Genomic DNA, 22703 nt, shown 5'->3' on the forward strand with positions numbered 1-22703 from the left:
GGACTTTTGAGACTTGCCCCCTGAGCTGCCAAGGACTGAGGAGACATGGCTGTTTTGCTGGTACTTTGTCTGTCTGTTTTGATGTTATTTTGCCAGATTTGTCCACTGGTGAAAGACTGTCCTGTTGAAGAAGTCCTGGAACCTGGCATTTGGTTAAGAAGGCCTGAGACTGTCCTGCAGACAGAGAGTGAATACTGTCCACTGGTGAGGGACAGTACTGTTGTTGCAGGGGTCTGGAGACTGTCCTGCAGACAGAATGAATACTGTCCACTGGTGAGGGACAGTACTGTTGTTGCAGGGGTCTGGGAGCCTTTCTGTTGGTTCAGAAGCCCTGAAGAAGGATTTTCTTGTTGTATGTTTACAGAAATCCTGGGAGAGGGCTTTGCTAATGTGTTCAGGGGTTCTAGGGCTGTTCTACAGACAGAGGATAAATTCATGAAGGGACTGGCAATGTATCTTATGGCCTTGCTAAGCCTTGTCTCTCCAGGAACTAAGATTGCTGAGAACTTGCCTCGTGTCAAGATGAAGAAAAGACCTCCATTTGGGTATTAAGTGCTGTGTTTAAACTTGATGTAACTCTGGGGTAGATTCAATTGTGATCCAGGGGTGGGGAACTTTTGACCTTTTTGTGTTCTATGGTTGAGCAAATGAATGTATTTTACTTATGTTTGGAAACTAATCTCCATTTGAGAAGAGGGGCTTTGTGGTGGACTTAATTAAGGTATAGCCTAGGGGTGGAGAAGTATTTGGAACAGAGACTTTGTAATTGATTGAATGATTGGAAAGTCCTGGGGTGGGGTAGGCCTTGGAGATTATTTAATCACACTTAGTAAATGCTGTATTTTGAATGATGTCATGTTTTGATCTTCTCTGTTCTGGGTTTGTTACTGAATAAAATAGAGAGCACCTATGCTGGTATTTCGAACCTGGGAAGTTGCCTTTCCTTGGTATTATATTACACACACACACATCCCAAACAAGAGGAAGGAACAGTAAGTATTACTTAAGATGCAGAAAAGGAGGAAGAGATCACCTAATAGGAAGTTGTACAGAAAAGTCTTCATAGAAAACTGCAAGGCCTGGAGCAGGGCCCAGAGGGGCAGAAATTCAAAAGGCAGCGAGGAAGCTGAGGGCATTCTTATTTGTTCCAATTACTGCTGGGGGCATTTGTATCTTGGTGGATGAGAGGAGGCAGCAGGAAGAAAACACAGGCTGCTACTGTCCAGCTATAGAAACCCCTTTCCTTCGCATTACTCCCCTCCACTAACTATGCTCCTGCCCAACCAGACCACTCCTCTACTAGAAGGTCCCCAAAAGATCTTTGATCCCTGGTCTCTGAGCCAATGCCTGGAACACTTTCCACCTCACAGTCTCTCACTGGTAGTCCTACCTTCTCCTTCCTTCCCCCCAGCTAATGTTCCTGTTTCTTCCTTTCCTTCCTCTCTACTCCAGGCTCCTTGGCCAGTCCAGGGGAACCTCATCTCCCAGCACTAAGAGTCTTCATTGAACTGAATCCCTCCCTCTGACCCTTTCAGGGCCCAAGGCGGGCTTACAGTAATGTCAGAAGCTTCATTTGCAGGGCTTCTACACTTCAGAGATATTTAACTTGATAAACATTAAGCATTCAACATAAATTTAAGTCACTGGGGATACATATACAGAATACAACATCCCACTATCTTTACAGCAGTTTTATAATTTTTTGATTTGGGTTAAGCAAAGGCTCTCCTACAATAGAGGTCTCCCACAGATAGCAAAAGTAAGCCATTTACTAAACACTATTTCCCAAGCACTGTGCTAAGAGTTGGAGAGGTGAAGAAACACAAAAACAGAGTTGCTGCCCTTAAGAGCTTTCATTCTAATGGGAGAGACAACATACAAACAACTATGTACCTACAAAATACAGAGTAGTATAAGGTAATCTTAGATGGGTGCAATTAGCAGTATGAGAAGCCAGAGAAAGGCATCCTTCAGAAGATGGGATTAGAGCATCAAGCCCAGGCTCCAAAATGAAATCAGTAAAGATTGAAAAGAATTTGATCTAACAATCCACATTGAAAAGACAAATGGATGAAAAATGCTATGATGTGTAGTGGAATGGAAAAGTATAGAGCCAGTCCCTTAGTACATAGCTTGGACAAGCACTGTAAATGGACAGTAAACTGGTCCCACATGGAAAATCCTAGCGCATATAGGCACTTAATAAATGCCTGTTGACCAATAAAACATGATTAAATAAGGGAAAAAGCATTAAGTGTTTATCCTGAACAATTCAAGGTTAAAAACTGGGATACAAATAAAATAGCAAGGCAGTCCTTATTCTCAAGGACCTGACATCCTATAGGAGGAGATAAGACATCTACACCCTTCCTCTCTTTTAACAAATGGAAAGCTACAAAAGCATAAGGCTCCATATTATAGTCCTCTTAGGCAACTTTACTGAACGATTTGTCTATTGTGGGGGATTCAATTGTGGTGGAGTTTTACGTGATGTATCTAAACAAAGTTTAACAAAAACAAATTTTTAAAAATAACTAAGATATAAGACAAAATGTAAAAATGCCAAGAACAGAGAGCCATTATGCTGGCATAAACTTAAGAAGAGGGAGATCTTTTTCATCAATGGGAAATTAGAGAAGGATGGGGTCAGGAAGCCAGAAGAGACAGCACTAGAGCTTCATTTGGGGGACAAACAACTGCAACAGACTGGGGGTGAGAGAGAGGTTCTAGGTATTTCTTTACAAAGGCAAGCAGACGGTAGAGGGCAGGTTGAGATTGTGGTTGTTTGGTGGTTTTCAGTCTGTCCAACTCCCTTCGAGCCCATTTGGGGTTTTCTTGGCAAAGACACTGGAGTGGTTTGCCATTTCCTTCACAGCTCATTCTAAAGATAAGGAAACAGAGGAAAAGTAATTGAGCTTTAGCTAGATAGAGTCCAGGAGTTCTCTCAACTGAGGGGAATATGACCTCTGGGGAAGGGTGTGCCCACCATGGTCCAGTAACTACAGGTCAAAGATAGGAAGCCAAACTGAAAGCAAAGTCTATTAGTATGCTAAGGAAGACTGCTGGATGCTAGAAGATTCCATTTCCTAGGTTACATATTCAGTTTTTATGGCTTTTCAGGCCCATTCAGAGTACACAGCCAATAAGCAGTATTCTGAAGCAACTTAAAATAGATAGATAAAATATTTCATAGGAGAGAAGGGTAGAGAAAGGGGGAATCAACAAAAGGAAAAAAGGAGGTTTTTAAGGGGAATACCTGTTGTGCAGCTGTCAAGATGTGTTGCCAGAACAAGGAAACATTACCTATTCGAAGCAAGGGTACAGAGGCGGCTAGGTGGCACAGTGAATAGCGCTGAGGACCTGAGTTCAAATCCAGCCTCAGACACTTGACACACTTACTAGCCGTGTGACCTTGGGCAAGTCACTTAACACCAATCGCCCTGCCTTCCCCCTGCAAAACCAAAAAAAAAAAAAAAAAAGAAGGCAAAGCAAGGGGACAAGGAGAGGTGACCAAATACTTTCATAATCGTTAAAGGAGTCCATTTAATGTAAGACAGTAGGGTTGAAATAACCATTTAGAGGGGCTGCCAGTGTCTCTTACCTAAGGACAACAAAAAGTTGTTATCACATCAGATAAGACCATCTGATTTACTGTGTTCTTACCTAGTTTCTAATATTTTATTTCTCACTAAGCTGGGCTAGGGAATTTCTACAGTTATTCCATTACAATGTTTCAAAATGATTGCCATTTTTTTCTTTTCCTATACAATGGTAAGATTCATGAAGTGGAGTGGTATGAAATAAAGCTAGGAAAGTAGGTTAGGGTCAGATTAGAGAAGGCCTTGAATGCTGAGTTAAGGAGTTTGTATTTTATCCCAGAAGCAATAGGGAGGCACTGAAGGTTTTGAATCACTACAATGAAATGGTTGAATTAGGCAGTGAGATTAATTTGGCAGCAGGGTAAAGAGTGGCCTGAAGGCATGGAAAACACAGTCTGTAAAAAAAAAAATCTTCAAATTATTCCTGAGAAACACAAAAAGGGAAGGGATTATATTCCCTACTTTATAGATGAGGAAAAATCAAAGCCTTGACTGGTAAAGATGAATATATACTATAACCAAGTTAGAAAAGCCACAAAAAATGAAATTTTAGGTTATCAATTATATACTCTCTTGTACGGTTTCATTTTGTTTCATGATAGTTTTATCAATTTTAAATATGTTGTAAATTCTCTGAGGACAAGGTCCAAATATTATATTATAACATTCAAAAGCCCTCTCACATCCAGCCCTTGCCAACTTTTTTTCCAACAGGCTGTTTTAAAAAACAAAACAAACAAAAACAGAAAAATACTTTGTTGACTGGAACCTGAAAGAAAGCCTAACCAAACTCAAGCTTGCCACTGGCTAAGTCCCCTTAGGAAGGTACCCATTATTGTCACTTGAGTGGTATTAACTAATGCCTGGATCTGAGCAATAGAGAGTCTAGCTGCTGATTAAAAATACCTCCAGGCATCCAGTCCTTTACCGGGTCATAACAAATCAGCAACCTTCCAGGCAAAGATCAGAGGATGAAAGGGTACATCCACTGATAGCTCCATTCAATTCACCAAATCTTAATTATCCACTATGTACAAGACACTTATGTTCTCAGGGAAATTATAATCTATGGAGTCAGGCTACAAGGCGAACACAGGTGAGTATAACACAAGGAAAATTGGAGAGAGAATACTAACATCTGGGGGATTGAAGGTCAGGAAAGGCCAATTCATGCAGCAATTACTTCAGATTTTTGGTGTGGACTACAAAATGATCATGGAAACACAGGCCACAGGAATATCAAAACACAATTAAGTCAATCAGTATTTTACTGAGCACCTAAATAAGTAGGTTCTTTGTACTGAAGAATGATACAAATACAAGTAAGCAAGCTAGTCTTAGTCATCATGGAGCTCATACTCTGATAAGAGAAAAAGCACAAACATGGAAGTAGTTGCCAGGGTAGAGTGTCTTGGAAAGAGAAGTCAGAGAAAATGAAGATGGGAACAAGGGAACTGAATGAGATGGGGAGGAATGTGGGGGAACCCGGTGGTGTTGATTTGATGACTAGTCTCAGAGCTAAATCTAGAAAGGGGACGGAATATGAGAAAAGGCCAGGCAAGATAAGGTGAAATGTTCCAATCTGTAGCCAAATCTTGTTGATTCTACCTCCACAGAATCTCTTACATAACCCTTCTCAAATGGCCGACACCTTCGCTGTTGGAGCTGTTCCCTGTCACCTGGCCCTACTGCACTAGCCCCATGTGTCTCCCCCCGCACCCCCCCCCCAATCTATCCTCCACTAACTGCCAAAGTGATTTTCCCATAGCACTGGTCTGATCAAGTCAGTCTCTGCTCAATCATCTCCAATTTGGCCTTTAAAGCACATGACCACCTGGCCCCAAATTACCTTTCCAATCCTCCCTCTTCACCTCTGCCTATTTTTTCCTTAAAAATGGAGTACAAGGGTGTCCTTCAGTGTGAAACATTTTCTTTCTCCCAATCCCTTTACTGCCTTTGTCTATGGTCTTACTCAACTGAATGGAAACTGTCTAAGGGCAAAGATGTTTGCACAGCATCCATAGCACCTAGCAGAGTGCTGGACACACAGCAGACGCTTAATGACTATTGATGGATTGGTAAATTTCAAACAAAACCTATCAAAAAGTGTTCCTTTTTAGAAGAAGCAGAGACAACAGTGCACGAAAGAGACCAGCTTTACAAAGAAGATGGGATTTCATCAATCTTGAAGGATGGATAGGATTTAGAAAGAAGAGGGCAGTCAAGATGAGTGAGTGGGTAAGGAGGGGAAAAGAGACTAAGCTGTTCTGGTTAAAGAGACGTGGCTGGCTGGGCCAGAGCTCTGAGAGAAGAGTTTCTAGAGGGACTGTTGTAAGGCCAGATGGACAAATGCTACAAAAGTGAGGCTACATATTATAAAATATGATACCTCTGCTCAAAGAGCTTCCCATCTATTTGAGGAAACAAAACTTAGATGAATATTTTTTGCAAGAAATTCCAGAGATTATATAAGCACAAAATTTTGTAGGCGTCAGAATATCTGGATGCTACACCATATTCTATAATTATATATTTACTGGGTCCTCAGTTTCCTTATCTATAAAGTGAGAAGGTTGGACTAGCTCTGAAAGTCTCTAATTCTATGGCTATCAAAATGCTATTAGAGTTTGGAGGGATCCCATTCCTTTGAAGAGGTGGAAGGTTCACAGGCATGCATTTTCTGACTTTTTCAATGCAGTGATCAGTTTTATTGATCTGTTTTCTCCCTCTTTTTCTTCTTTTAAAACATTATTTGTTATATGGGATTGTTCTCTGGAAAGGGAAGAGATATTGGGAGAAATTCTAGGTTGTGTAAAAACAAAACATCAATAAAAACATATTTTTTTAAAAGTTTGGAGAGAAGAGAGTTCAGTGAAAGTCAGGAACTTATTCCTGACACAAGGAAGAAATGTGAATTGAACTGGGCCTCAAGGAATGTCAGATGTTATAAATGATTTGTTAAAATAACACACTCATTTTAGAACATTCCCTCAATCCACCAAAATAGCAATCCTCTGAAAAATAGCAATAGTATTAGTTCAGATTATTTGTTCCTAGTGAATTCATGCTGACTTCTACTACACTGCTTCTTTTTCCTAAAAGTCACAGATATTAGTTTAATCATCTGAGAAGTATTTAATTTCTGTAACCATTCTGTAAATTCTCAAATTATACCAGAGTCAACAAGTTTAGAGGTCTGTAGTTTATAGAATTCATCCTTTTATGGAAAATGAAGGTAATATGGCCTATTTTGAACTTCCTGATCGTCATAATTTCTCAACAGATTATCAACAGAAGCTCTAAGATCACATATTCCAATTCATTTGGCATCCTGATATTTAATTCATCTGGCTCAGGAGACATAAATTCATTTAAAAAGTTAGACTCTCCCTTACTATCTCATTATTTTGTGTTTCAATTTCCTCTTAGCATCAAATTATTTGTGTAACCCTTTCTAGCTTAAAAAACTATTCTCCTTGACGTCTAATAATAAATAACACCCATGCTGTATAGTTCTATTTTTTTTAAGTTTTCAATGTATTCTCATTCATCATCTTAACTCTGTGAAGTAGGTGAGGCAAATATTATTACCCCCTTCTGTAGAAAAAGAAATTGATGCACTGAGATATTTAACTTGCCCCTTGTCACACAGATATAACTAATAGCATCTTAAAGAGTTGGAAGGGACTTTAAGTAGAGATTAACCTGGCCAAATTCTCTTATTTTGAAGATAAATAAACTGAAGCCCAGAGACAGAACAGCACAGCAGAAGGAGTGCTGAATTTGGGGTCCCTGGGCTTCAGGGAAAACCTCAGTTCTGTTGCTTACCAGAGGCAGTTCAGTGGCACAGTAGCTTGGGGCTGGGAGTGAGAAGACAGCCTTCCCTCAGACACTTAGTGGGTGTGAAACCCTGAAGAAGTCTCTTTAACCTTCCAGCTCTCTCCAAAATTATCAACGATCTTTTCACTGCCAAATCCAAAAGCCTTTTCCCTCTCCTCATCCTTCTTGATCTCTGCAGCTTTTGGCACCAATGCCCTCTTCTCCTTGACAATCTCTTCTCTCTAGGTCTTTATGACACTGACTCCTCATTCTCCTCCTACGTTTCCAACAGCTCCTTCGAAGTCTCCTTTGCCAATCTATGCCACACCCACTAACCATGGGTACCTAATGGGTACCTCCCAACGCTCTGTCCTGGGTTCTCTTCTCTTGACATATGACTTTGCTTGGTGATCTCTTCAGTCCCCATGGATCTGATAATCATCTCTATGCAGACAATTCTGCTGAGCCCTAACCTCTCTTCTGACCATAGGTACTGTATCTCCAACTAACTGCCTACTGGACAGCTGGATGTCTTCCAGACAGCTTAAATTCAATGTGTCCAAAACGGAACTCATCATCTTTCTCCCAAACTTCCCTATTACTGTCAAGGGTACCATCATTTTCCCAATCACCCAGGCTCATAACCTTGTGTCACCCTTGACTCCTCACTCACTCTCTCACCCTCCCCCCCAATCCAATCTTTTTTCAAGTTCTGTCATTTCAATATTCATAACATCTCTCTTATAATGCTCTCTTCTCTCCTCTGATGCTGATAATGCCATGGTGTCAGCTCCCATCATCTCAGGCCTTGACTACTTTAGTAGCCTTCTGGTTGATCTCCTGCTTTAAGTTTCTCCCCGTTCCAGTCCATCCTCCACTCGGCTACCAAGAGTAGATCTGTACTCAGTAAACTTCAAGGGCTTCCCATTGCCTCTGGGATCAAATATAAAAATTCTGTTTGGCTTATAAAAGCGCTTGAACCTTTCCACCTCTCTTTACCCCCTTACTCCTCTTCTTCTGGCACTGTGCAACCTAGTGACACTGATCTCCTTGATGTTCCTAGAATGATGCTCCACCTCTCCACACATTTTCCTTGTCTGTCCCTTCCACTTGGAACTCTCTCCTTCCTCATCTCCACCACCTGGGTTTCCTTAAATCTCAGCTCAAGTCCCACCTTCTGCAACAAGCTTCTCCCAGTCCTCCTTGAACTTAGTGCCTTCCCTCTGAGATGGAGCTCCAATTTATTCTCTGTGTATCTTGTTTGCACAAAAACCTGCATGTCGTCTCCTCCCCTTAGCTCTTGAGCTCCTAAGGGGCAAGGACTGGTTCTTTGCCTTTCTTTATGTCCTCAGGGCTTGGCAGAGTACCTGCCAGGAACACAGGAGGTGCTTAATAAATGCTTCTTGGGTTTGCCTTTGTTTCCTCCTCTGTAAAACGTGAATAATAATAGCACCTATCTCATAGGGTAGTAGTAAAGACCACTTGAGCTAACACACGTAAAATGTTTTGCAAACCTTAAAGTGCTTTGCAAATTTTTAAGGTACCAATGTGATAATAATAAAAACAGTGAGCGTTTCTATAGGCCTTTAAGGATGATGGAACACAGGGGTGGCTAGGTGGTGCAGTGAACAGAGCACCAGCCCTGGAGTCAGGAGAACCTGAGTTCAAATCTGGCCTCAGACACTTAACACAAAAACTAATCATGTGACCTTGGGCAAGTCACTTAACCCCAATTGCCCTCCAAGAAAAAAAAAAGGATGGCAGAACACTTTACAAATGCAAGCTATTTTAACTTTACCAGATCTCAGTTTTCTCATTGGTAAATTAAGAGGGTCAGGATAGATGAACTTTAAAATCTTAAAATCTCTGAATCTATGATCCTATGATCCTAAATTGTAAGGTCTAATAGAAAGTTCAATTCCCTATGCCAGAAATTACTAGCAGTGTGACAATGGGTAAGTCACTTACCCTCTAAATCTCCCTTTAAAATGGTGATAACAACACAAACTACCACCTCACAGGACTGTTGTGACAAGTCTTTGTAAACCATAAAGCACTACAGAAATCTGAATGATTGTGACTGACTTTCCCAATGTTATGTAGTTACTTTAAGTGGTAAGAATAAACATGAGACCATATCTCCTAACTCCCACCCCAGTGTTCTGTGCTCTCTCCCTGAAAAAAAAAATTTTTTTTAGTCTCCACCCACAACTCTTCATAAAACAACATTGCCTCTTGAAGTCAAACTTAAGAATAAATCTGACACCACGCCCAGTAGAATTTTATTCACTTCTTTACTAATAAAATGCTATTCTTCAATGTTATTCTTAGATGTTCAGGGAAATTTACTTCAAATCTAGAAAAACAAGGAGAGTCCAAGGGGTTCTAGAATCTAGGGCAATAGACTTCAGTGATAGAATGAGTTCTATCAGTGTGCCTCTAAGTCCCAGAGTCCTTCATAAGAAAAAGAAGACTGTAAGATTCTTGCTTCCTGAAGCAGTAAGGTCAGTAACACCAACCTGAGAAGTTAATTAGGAAGACCATGGAAAGTCACTTCCTAAGAGACACCCAAGCTGGAGCAATTTTATATGCAGGTCCTCTCTTGACCAAGCATCTCACTGCAATCCTTAACTTGGAAAACAGCTGAGTGTGCATGTGTGCCACCTTCCCCCTGAAATCTGAAGCCACGTTTCAAAAGATCACAATAAGTGCTCTATTTTTTGCTACTCACAAAGTGCGTGAAGCTTCAACCATTTCCGGCTTCTCCCAGCTGGAGGACCTGCAATTAGGAAAACATTCACTAGGGCAGGTCTGCTTAAGAAGGATGAGCTCATCTCTTCAGACATACACCTGATCTTCAGGAAGCTGCCCCTCCTCCAGTAAAGCAGGTCATGGTGGCTTTAAAGGGACACACATAACCTGGACTACTCTTCATGGAGGGGCAGAACCCTCTCCTTCCTGGGACATGAATGACAGTGGAGAATTGCCTCAGCTACTTCACTCCCCTTCTACTCCAAACAAACAGAATATTGTCCCACTTGCTAACTGCTGCTCTTAGGTGTGTTAGGACAGCTTCTTTGAGAAAACCATTTAGAACTATATTATGGAGGTCAAGTCCTTTGTCACCCTCCTATTCTTATAGTACCATGTATATTTATATCTACAGCACTACCATGGAGCCTGGCACATTAATAAATACTTGTTGACTGATCTCCTTCCTCATATTAAAATCTGATTCTTAAAGAATCATTCTTCTTTTAAAATTCACAGCTAATTCAAATAATTTGAATAAAACCTGCCCTTATATTCCTTTAGTAAGCACATAGGACTGACAGGAGTCTTATCATGGAATTTTGCCAGACAGCTCAGTGACAGAATCAGAGATTTAGGGCCGGAAAGGTCCCTCAGAGGTCTAGTCCACAAGTGTCAAACAGGCAGCACATAACACTCCTGAGTGCAGTTCAAACCAGATTAAAAAGTAATTGGAGCACTGGCCCCAGAGTCAGGAGGACCTGGGTTCAAATCTGGCCTCAGACACTTAATACAAAAAACTAGCTGTGTGACCTTGGGCAAGTCACTTAACCCCAACTGCCTTCCAAAAAGAAAGTGAAAAAAAAAAAGTTGATTTGGGGCTGCTAGGTGGCTCAGTAAGAGCACCGGTCCTGAAACAGGAGGACCCGGGATCGGTTCTGGCCTCGACACTTAACACCCACACAAAAAAACTGGCTGTGTAACTTTGGGCAAGTTACTTAACCCCAACTGCTTTAAAAAAAAAAAAAGTAATTGGGAAATATTTAACAAAATAAATAAAAATACAATAAATTACAGGAAAGGTTAATATGCAGATTTCTAAGTCAATAATGCAGCTCACAAGGAGCCTTGTATACGGTTTAGTGGCACTTGTTTCTATTTGAGTTTGACACTCCTGGTCTAGTACAACTCCCACCCCCCACCACTTTATAGATGAGAATGGGTGATTAAGAAAAGCTAAGGGACTTGCTCAGTCCTCAGAGTTAATAAATGGCAGGGCCTTAGATGGAACCCTTAAAGCACTACTTTAAATTAGAATATATGCTTCAATTCCATTATCTCTGAAGGAATATTTTTTTTACTCTGATAAAACACATTTTACTGGAAGTCAAAGGTTAAAAAATCCTTAAGTCTTATTTCATTTCAGATGGCTATAAATGGAATACTAAGTATCTTCCACTAGACAAATTTCTCTGATGTAGTCCCACTTGCTAGCTGCTGCTCTTAGGTGTGTTAGGACAGCTTCTTTGAGAAAACCATTTAGAACTATATTATGGAGGTCAAGTCCTTTGTGCTGGCTTTTCAAGTTCCCTCTCCACCAATATTCATTAGACATAGTAACATTTATACCTATGTTCTGGTAGATTAATGGCTAACCTGAAAATGAAGAAGAGTCAGAAAATGCACCAAAATCAGTATAACTAAATCAACATAAGACTTCTAGTGGGATTCACTTTAAATTCAGGAGCTCTCAGAGGCTTATTTTTCCTCCTTTCCTCAAAAATACTGTCCTGTTTGATGCTTACTGGAAAACACTTGTCAAGAAACAAGTTGATCACTCTCATCTGATTAGTTCTGTATTATGAAAGCCAATAGGTTTCTGAAGGTAGAACAAAAAGAACAAAACATTGTTGGGGCTTTTAATAAGAATACTCAACCATAACAGTCTAGGCCTCAAATACTAAGTATGGCCATCTAGTAATCTACTCTAACAAAGGGATAGACCAGTTATTAGGCCTTTTGAACTGTTTCAGACTAAAGCACAAAAGATGGGCAAAATTGACTATATAACCTCCGACTTTAGAATTCAGTTTTCAAACACATTTCATTAGCCACTTTTATGCATAATTCTAGGGCACTTAGTATGGTCCAGCAAAGTCACCTTAGGGATTTCACTGTCTCTTTTATTTATAAGGGTGAAGAAATAAATTAGAAACAAATGATAAAACATTTCTTTCAAACTAAAACTTCTTGCATTCTAACTGGACTATTTTTTCCCTTTAAATCAATACAATATTCTGTATTCACTTTTAAGATTAGAATAAAAGCAAAATCTTTTAGAATGGCTTCACATTGCACGGATGTTTTCAAATTGAAGTTTGGCATATCAGTTGCAATTCTAATACACAATACCCTGAGACCTATAGCTCAGGGAAGGTCAGGAATAGAAAAGGTTAAATATTTTGATAGGGGTCAGCAACAATCAGTGTTAGAATGTCAGAGAATTTTAGACCTGGAAGGAGCCTTAGAAGTTTATCCTTGTAAAGATGAAGCTGAATTCCCTGTGGGAATTCCCTGTGGGTAGTGGCAAGACCAAGCCTGGAACTTACTACAAAATAGCTCAGGTCTGGGAGTGTTTGATGGACATGAAATTAAAATACTTTAACTTCAATTCATTAAAGATTACTCACCTTTAATTCCTCAAATACATGCCTGGTCGAATTACCAAAACAAGAAACCCTGCCAGCATCCTGAAAGATCATGCATAGCTCAGCCAAAATAAGCTCTGAAACTTTACAGTTTTTCCTTAGAGAGTTTGTGGCAAACAGCTCCTTCCAGATGTAACTTAATTTCTTTTTTAAAAAATTTATCATTTATTTTTAGCATTCTTTCTTTTTTTATTTTAAATTTTGAGTCCCAAATTCTCTCTCACCCCTCCCTCACCCACTGAGAAGGCAAGCAAAATGATATCAATTATACATGGGAAATCAGGCAAAACATAGTACCATATTCGCCATATAGCAAAAAAAAAAAAAAAAAAAAGGGAGAAAATTATATTTCAATTTGCACTCAGAGTTCACCAGTTCTCTCTCTGGAGATGGATACTATTTTTTCATCATTGAGGCCTTTGGGACTATCTTGGATCACTATATTGATCAGAGTAGTCAAGTCTTTCACAGTTGATCATCATTACAACATTGCTGTGTAATTTGATTTCTGAAGCCAATGAAAGTGGGGAAAAAAAATAAGATGAGTAACTGGTTCCCTTTTCCATCCTGGATGTGGTCAAACTGAAATGGTATTCCAGAATATATGGAAAACAAAGTTATTAATTGTGACAAAAAGGAGTGCTATGCTCAGTCTCATTCCTGAATGGATATTAGATTCCCAATTCATGGTCACCAAGCAAGAGGAAAAAGGGCAGATGCAGACTATCAAAAATCTTTACCCCTCAGTCCTAGCACCTCAGACTTCTCCAGTTCTACTCTGTTCAGTCTAGCCACTTAAGTCTAACATACAGAGATGATTCAAGTACTTAACTAATCCTTCCTACAAGTGTGACAGAATTTAAGAATACCAGACAGTTAAGATGTCCTGTGATTAAGTTCATTTGGTTTAGGTTTACAGCTCTAAATATTTCCTACTTTACTTTCATTACACCAAAATCTAAAGGACCCACCTTATGTCATGCACTAGGGGGCTCTTCTGACTCATCAATCCTACCAGGCCCAGGGTAAGCCTGACTTCTGGTCTTCAGAGCTGTTCAAGAGACTTAATTTCCTGGCTTGCTTCCTGGAAGTACCTGGAACTTCTATATATCATAATCTTTGTATCTAGGATAGGCAGTCTCAGACATGCTCACACAGCAATCTACCTTAAGCACAGCATTAAGCTCTAGAGAAGGAAAAAAAAAAGATAGCTATCTCAAAACAAATAACATTCAATATCATACTATTTGGGGTTCAAGTTCACAATTTTAACTTCTAGTCAAATCCATTCTAAATTTTTTCCAAATACTGCCCTCACCAACTCTGTTCAACCAGTTCCTAAGGGGATCAAATATAGACTCTTCTGTTTGGTATTTAAAGCCCTTCACAACCTAGAACCAAACTACCTTTCTAGTCTTATACATTATTCTCCTTCCTACACTCTACAATCCAGTCAAACTGGCCTTCATGCCATTCCTCACACACAATGTTCCATCTTCTATCTCTATACCTTTGCATTGGCTAGCTGCCAAGATAGATAAGTAAATAAAACATTTGTAATTGGTGACTAGCCAATGACAGCCTACTCCTGTGAGTATGTGCAAAATGTGGGAGTCTGTAGAGCCTACTCTTAAACAAATATCATGATCTGGAATGAAGGGGTCATTTCAGTGTATGCACAGGTATTCTATGACTGTTATCTGTCCATGGTGAAGAAAAGGTCTCTGATTGGATTCTGTGTTAGAACTGAGTGTGCATACAAAAGACTTCCTGACAGTGACTGAGAGAACACATGCTTTAAGACTTTAGGTGATGAGTCATTGGGCCTTCATCTGTCCAACTAGACCATGGCTCTGTTTTTGGTTATGTCTCTGTTGTATCTATTCTTTGCTACTCTTATGTGAAGGAGTACTGAAAAGGGTTTCTGTTTTATGAGCTCTGAAAGGTCAGAAGAGCTTTCAAATTCTATCCTAAAGTCTGCCAGCAGCCAAGCCCAGTAAGTTGCAGATACCTTCTTGAAGAGGACCAGAAACAGGAGTTCATGCAAGAGTTTGATGGCAGCCCAGTACAGTGAGAAGTGACCTGTTTGACCCACCAGAGCAGGGGATCAAGAGCTAAACCAAAAGAGAATGACTTGGTCACCTAAACATGGTGTGACAAATACTTTTATAGCAGCCACATTAAGTTTTGAGTCCACTCTTCTTAGCAATCAAGATGGCAAAGGAGAGAGACCCCCAATATGCAGGGGATGTTTTATACTTCTGTTCAGTAAATATCCCTTTTGTAGAAGCTAACTGATATTAATTGGTTATATGATATTGAGGAGCTAGTAAGTAATAATGGGATATTAAATATAATTGACAATTGATGTTGGGGAGATCCACCAGAGATTGAGTTTCAGCCAAAAGTATCATAAAGAATAACCCAAATCTTTGAAGTGTACCTGCTAGAATCCTAAGACATGGAGGCCTTGCTCTGGGGATCCAACTTACCCCTCCACAGAACTGAAACAATAAAAAAAGAAAATGATAGTTGAGATAAAGACCCCTAGAGCTTATATGGCTAAACATTTATTTAGCACTTGCAGTTACCAAGGTACTAGGCTAAATGTTGTGGATAAAAATATAAGCAAGTAAGAGAGTTCCTATATTCAAGAAATGTATATTCTAATGAGGGAAGACAGAATATAAAGGAGAGTTGGAAAGGAGAAGAGGGAGTATTTGAGTATGGAAATAGGTAGGAAACACTGAGAAGGCCTAGATGCAGGCATGGTATGACAAAGGGTATCAGGGTCAGAGTCCCAACCAGGAATATACCCCCTCCTCATAAAATCCCTTACTTCTTTCTAAACTTAATAAGACTATTTAAAGCTTTTCCTAATACATCCAACTCCTAGGGTTCTCTTCCTAAAAATTCCCCTTTCTTGATTTTGTCTATTGTAGTGATGGCCTGGTTAGTGGGAGCCCTACCTTCAAGCAGGAAGAGCATGCTGCTCCTGTGCCAAAGCTCATGGAGAGCTTCAGTGCTTCTGAAGTTGGTGATGATGTGGAATGGAAGGGCCCTGCTCTTCTGTTCAGATCATACGAAGGCATTTGGTGACTCTTCCTGGCGGCTGAGCCAGGACTGAATACATGAGGCATAAAAGGCATAAACTGGGCAAACAAATTCTTGTTATGGTAGTGAGTGAGAGAGGTGGTACAGGGGCAGTAGGGCCTAGAGCTGCCCCTCTACCAACCTCATCATGGACCCAGTATCACATCTTGGCCTCTTTGTATTTGTTCTTTAGTATCTGAATGAATGCTAGAGTTGAAAAGTAAACTACAACCTTGCAACTATGTACCAGAGTGACCAGCAGGCAAGCCAGATGAGGCACCAACACTATCCTCAGGACCACCCTGCAGGATCCAGCCCAGCAATAAATGAGACTTGGTAGCCATGATGACTGCTTCTGTACAAAAGGGAGCCACACCACCCAGCAGCTCTTTTTCATTCAGTAGTGAGTGGAAGTGGTAGGGAGTGGGCTAAATGCTTTGTAACAAGCACTTTTAAGTCAGAGCCCACTCTCTCTAGCAACTAAGATGGTAGCGATCAAGATGTTTAATATTTCTCTTCTTGCTATAACTACTCAATAAATATCTTCTTGTAAGAGCTAATTGATGTTAATTGTTAAATGATGTTGGAGATGTTAGAGAGTCAACTATCACTTATTAAACACCTGTTATGTGCCAAGCACTAAACTAAGTACTGGAGATACAAAAAAGGGCACTGTCCCTGTCCTCAACAAGCTCACAATCTAAGGAAGAAGGCAATACACAAACAGCTGTGTACATACAGGATAAACTGGAGATAACCTCAAGGAAAAGACACTAAGATTAAGGAGGACTAGGAAAGTCTTCTTGTAGAATATGGAACTTAGGCTGAGGTTTGAAAGAACCAGGAGGAGATGAGGAAGGAGAGAGTTCCAGGCATGGGGAACTGCCAAAGAAAATTTTAGAGCTGAGATTTGGAGTGTTTGTGCAAAAAGCCAGTGTCACTGGATCACTAAATATGTGGAGAAAGCTGGTAAAAGGTGTAAGAATCCTGGAGAGGTGGGAAGGGACCAGGTTACAATGGGCTTGAAAGAGAAATAAAGGATTTATATCAATGGTATGGAGGAGGTATTAACTGCAACTTATAAAGGATATTGGGAAGACCACATTAGAATAGGGGTTCAAGCCAATAACATTAGAAAGAATAAGACCCAAGGTTAACCCTAAAGCCCTGAGGGGGCAGAGTGGCCAAGTTCTTGAGCATACAACTTGTCCATGGTCTACTCTACACATATATGTTTTATATGCTTATATAGGTACCTGTCTCCTCTGACAGGGAGGGTATGGGTTAATTTTTGTTACTGTTTTCTCAGTGCCTGGTAGACAGCAGAGGCTTAACAAACACTTGCTGGTTGATTGTTCCTGCCCTACAAGTCCTGGTATTTTTCCTTATCTCCCTTGTTCAGGCATTTCATCAGCCCTGTTCCCTCCACTTAAACATTCTAGATATTGTACTACTTTTCCTTCTGCCTTACTCCTGACTTAGTTTCCTTTCTTCTTATACCTTCCTCCTCTCCACATACTCTAGAGATAGTGATATTATCCTCCCTGATCTTCTTCCCACAAGACATTTTTCCTCCTGACTCTGCGTTTTAAAATTATTTCTAGGGGAAGGAGAATGCTCTCTCTCCTCATCTCCACCTCCTGGCTTCTTTGGCTTCTCTTGCAAACTGAGCTCCAGCTGTTCCTCCTTCATGCCTTCCCAGACCCCTAAAGTCACCTTCCTTCTACTCTTCATGTATGATGTACATATATATCTTTTACATGTTGTCTTCTCCATAAGTAGGCAAGTCCTTGAGGGCAGGGACTGCCTTTGTCTTTCTTTTTATTCCCAGTACTTAGCACAGTCTAGCACATAGCAATAGCTTAATAAATACTTGTGGGCTGTTAACTGATATAAGGTCTAGTTGCTTTTCCCAACTTCATCTTCTTAAGTGCCATTGCCATTTCCTTATTTGGGTTACTGACACAGGAGACTTCAAATGTAGTCTAATAACCAGAATAAAGTACTATAGAAATGATAACAGGCCTGCTCTAGTTGACATCTTTTGCTAGTTTTATGTATAAATACCCTTAGGATGATGTGGTTTATTTGGGTCTAGTACCATTTTTTTTCTGCAGGTTCATTTTCTCCCATGGTTTTGGGGTTTGTTTGGTTTTTTTTTGCTATTGTAAGATAATACTATTCCCAATCTTATGTGATTTTCTTCTCTGATGTTTTAACAATGAATTTGTACTATAAACCAGTGTTGGTCTTGGCTGTCAAGTCTTTCTATTTGGCAGGGAGATGAACTATTTGCTAGCTAAAGTCATTTCTAGGCTTTTTTTGGCATCCTCATTGTGACTGCTTTATGTCAGCTAAACTTCTCTATGAAATGGTGATAAAGTCAATGTCTTTATTTTTATTCATTTCCTCCTTATCTTTTAGTCTTTCTTATAATTTAATGTTGATTTAGTCACCAAATTACTAGTAGGTTTGCCCTAACCAATCAATGATCTGACTGTAAACAGGGAGCTGACTCTAAAATGACTAATTATTAATCAGCTGTTAAGTATGTGTGTGCGAAAGCTCTTGCATTTTATATGTAATTTTTGCTGTTCTTTCCCACCCACTTTCACACAGACGTTACTCTGTATCAATACACGAAAGACTGGGTTAAGAGCTCTTACATGATCTCTCTACTTTTTCTTATAACTGTTCTCTTGCTGTTGGTGCTTCTTTTTCTCCTTATTTTGTGCTGATGTTTCTCTGAGTCCTGCAAGACAAGAGGTCAAAAATCCCATGAAGGGATGCTTTTGGTTGTCTTTAGGTATACAGAGGGACCAACTCTGCTGGCCTCTTTAAGGTTCTCTATTTCTTAAGAGAATTTGTGAGTGATCTTTCCATTTAGCTGAACTTTCTTTGTCTCCTGGTTTAATTCAGAGCAAGAACGTCAGTGCTATGGAGTTCAGTTCTGATGTCACAACTGATAGCTGTTATTTATTGACCCCCCCCAGGACACCCTACTTGCTTTCATACTGAATTCAGTGTCTGACTCATAATCTTTCTCTCCTCTCCAAATCCTATACTCAATAGATGACTCCAACATACATATCTACTGATACTCCCTCAAACACCCTAATTTCCTAGCTCCTCAACTGACTCACTTCCCATAATCTACCGTGTTTCCCCGATAATAAGACCTATCCCGAAAATAAGCCCTCCCCTTACTGTGTAAGATTCCTCTAAAATAAGCCCTCCCCTGAAAATAAGCCCTATTGAGATTGCTACTGTAGTTAAGGTGATCCCCTGCGTTACACACTACATTACGGTACCCTCTGTATGCACCATCCCCCCCCCGGGTGAAATGCATGCCGCGCTCCGAGCTGCATCCAATCAGAGCTGCAGCAGTGAGCGTGTCATCCTGTTCTTTATTGAATTCATTATTGAATAAAGGTACATTTTTTTGTTCACATTTACCTGTTTATTAAAATTGCTGTCAATGTTCATTAAAATAAGCCCTCCCCTGAAAATAAGCCCTCTGGTGTTTTTCTGTCCAAAAAAAAATAATAAGACAGTGTCTTATTATCGGGGAAACATGGTACTTCTCCAATCCACTACAGCTATACATACGGTCATATCCTTGACCTTGCCATCATCCACAAGTGTTCCACTTCCCTGTTCATGAACTTTGACATTCTTTTTGTCTGATCGCAATTTTTTATATGCCATCTTTCCTTCTGTCTTACTACTCTTAAACCAATTTTTCTTATCCAGCATAATTTCTAAGCCTTCAACCTGTCATTTCTTTCTCAGGCCATCACCCCTGCACTGGCTACACTTTCCTCCCTTTCACACCTTGACCCCATGATGCACCATTTCAACTCTACACTCTCCTCTCCTTTTGGGTCCCTTGCCCCTTTATTCTATCACCAATTTGCTCTCAGAAGTTCTCGGATCACTATCACCATCTGCTGTCTTTGCTCCCATGCATAAGCTGCTGGATGAAGCTAGAGAAAATACAAAACTAACTGTGCTTACAGAGTCCATTACCAATTGATGCTACTATCAAGTGGGCTCTCATTGTGTAAAGGGAATCTTTTTACTCTGCCTAATTGATTCACTCTCCACAGTAGCTCTTCCAAATCTTTTCATCCTTCCCCAAACCCCCTAGGACACCCCCCCACCCCAGTCAAGAAACTTGCCTCATATTTCACAGAAAGAAATAGCTAGTGTATAAAGCAGGGCCTGGTATAGGTCATTATCCTAGGGCCTCGGCTCAGCAGTCATCTCTATCCTCTATACTAGAGTACTTGTAAAAATACTGTAAGCAACACACACATATATATGTATGTATGTATCTCCTGAAGAAATGGGAAATGAAATAGAAGCCATCTGACAGATTTCCTCTAACCCATCCTTAAAGGTCCCTCAATTTTCCAAATAACTGAAGATCAATTGAAGATCTGAAGTAACACAAATATTAAGTGTCAGCACCAGAGTTCACATCTAGGTGTCCTTGACACTAAATCTAGCTCTTTCCACTGCATCGCACTTAATTAACCCTGCCACACAAGATACATTACTATTTTCTCCTTCCTAGAAAAAGTTACCCAGATAAATTGCCTATTTCCTCACCACCCACTCACGCTTCAAACTCCTGTATTGTGGCTACCTTCCCCACTTTTCTATCAAAAGACCTTTCTGAAGTCATTAATTACCTTATGACAAAGTTCAATGAATGGTCTTTAGACCTGCTCCTCCCCTAACTCATAACTGATAGACTCATAACCTGGCAATAACCTTGGATTCTTCCCTTCCACACCCATCCCACCAGTTGCCAAGTCCTAATGTTTCTTTCTCTGCAATAGCTATTTGATTCAGCCCCTCCTCTCCATTCCCCTTGCATCAAACTCTAGTGGCCTAGGCTCCCTTTTCTTGTCACATGATCTATTTTTTAAAAATGAATTTTACTGATGCCTTTTGTGGTGTTGCTGTCATTTCCAAAGAATGCTCCCTAAACTGAACCCTCCCTTGTAACAAAGACAGTTAAGCCAAAATAACCCACATGCTGATGTGACTCCACCATATAAAATAACTAGTATTTCTACAAGGCATGGCACAGAATTTTACATGGCTGATTTTATCTAGCCCTCACAAGAAGCCAAGGGAGGAGGCTGCCTGCCTCTGTCCCTTGTCTCTCTGCCCAGGTGAGAGCTATGTCTCATTATCTGCTCCCCAGGTTTCCTAGCTGCCTTTGTGTGATCTTATTCATATTGAGATTCCTATTCACTGTATACATTGTTCTTTTATTCATTCTGCAACAGTTCATGCACATCTTCCTAGGATCCTCTGAATTCCTCATATTTATCATTTTTTTTTTTGCTTTTTGGAGGGCAATTGGGTTAAGTGACTTGCCCAAGGTCACAAAGCTAATTTTGTGTTGTGTCTGAGGTCAGATTTGAACTCAGATCCTCCTGACTCCAGGGCCAGTGCTCTGTTCGCTGTGCCACCTAGCTGCCCCTATTTATCATTTCTTACTACACAATAACTTTCCATTCCATATATTTCAGTTTGTTCAACCACTCTCCATTTTCATTCTCTGCTACCATAAAAAGTATTGCTTGCATCTCATCTATATTAAAGGCCACTTAACTGGCCTTCCTACAACTAGTCTAAACTCTTTCAATTTATTCTCCACATTGCTCCTTGAGTAATCTTTATAATCAATTTCTCCAGCTTTCTGCTACCTAGTGGAAAAAATAATCAACTCCTTCCTTACCACTGCCCAGTGAATCAAATGTCAACTTCTGATCCTGAAAATCAAGGCCCTTCACAACCAGGCTCCAATGTATCTGTTTAGCTTTACCCCATTTTATTCCCATACCTTGTACTCTATGTTCCAATTCCATCCAATTCAACTCACCAAAACATCAATTAATCTCGTATTATCAGTCAGGCATTGTTTGAGGTGTTGGGGAGGAGAGAAAGAGAATAGACATTTATTAAACCCCTACAATATGCTAGGCACTTTGCTGAGTGCTTTATAAATATAATCTCATTTGATTCTTACAACAACCCTGTTTTACAGTTGGGGATGCAACGATAAAACTGAAGCAATATTCTACTTTCAGACAGCTTATATTCTGGAAAGGGGAAACAACAGATACTCAATTAAGTCAATGCTAACCACATACAGAGAAAATATAGAGTAATGGGAGGAGTGAAGATCAGGAAAGGCCTCAAGCAAGACTCCAAAAGACAAAGGCGAGAAAAGGGAGTTTTCCAGGTACAGGGGAGTGTCTTCAGCGGCTTGAGAAGCAGCCTGCTCTTCGTCCGGTCTCCCTTCTCCCTGTGCTTTGTCTCCTGTACCTTTGCTCACACTGTCCACCTTACATAAAATGGATTCCACCACTGCTCTATCTCCACCTCCTTCCTTTAAAGCCCAACCTGGATGCCATTTCCTCTAAACCAACAATAGATTAGATTATTTTATTAAATAATCCTAGATTAAAATATTTTCCTCCTCAAATCCCTTTGTCATTTATTTCACTCTCCTTTGTAATTATTTGTGTACTTATCCTTTCTTCCATTAGCCACTAAGTTCACTGAGACCAAGGCTTTGTACCATAGAGAAAAGTAATTCTGCCTTTAGAGTACTTCAGTTACGCCATCAATGGGGATGCCCCCTCCACTAGCAGAGATCTCAGCACATGCATAACTTCTCATTCTGTGTGATTCTTGCTCATGTCTTTTC

General features: G+C 40.1%; 1 protein-coding gene across 11 annotated transcripts in view; it reads right to left on the reverse strand.

Annotated features, from left to right (window-relative positions):
- Positions 1–22703, reverse strand: part of LOC138146396 (ubiquitin carboxyl-terminal hydrolase 54-like) — a 129299-nt gene that overhangs the window by 99476 nt on the left and 7120 nt on the right. For 4 of the 11 annotated variants that reach the window (XM_069068231.1, XM_069068229.1, XM_069068228.1 and 1 more), the window contains one exon: positions 10150–10197. The exons of 3 other annotated variants lie outside the window; for them this stretch is intronic. The gene's annotated coding sequence lies outside the window, so the exon portion shown is untranslated. Of the gene's footprint in view, positions 1–7427; positions 8049–10149; positions 10198–13848; positions 15290–18636; positions 18723–22703 lie in introns of those variants that run through there. 4 more of the 11 variants (XM_069068232.1, XM_069068233.1, XM_069068230.1 and 1 more) reach the window with 4 other exon arrangements.

The sequence above is a fragment of the Petaurus breviceps genome, unplaced genomic scaffold, assembly GCF_028583685.1.
Source record: "Petaurus breviceps papuanus isolate PSGF00001 unplaced genomic scaffold, PetGlider_PUasm1.0 90762, whole genome shotgun sequence".
In the NCBI taxonomy this organism is placed as follows: Eukaryota; Metazoa; Chordata; class Mammalia; order Diprotodontia; family Petauridae; genus Petaurus; species Petaurus breviceps.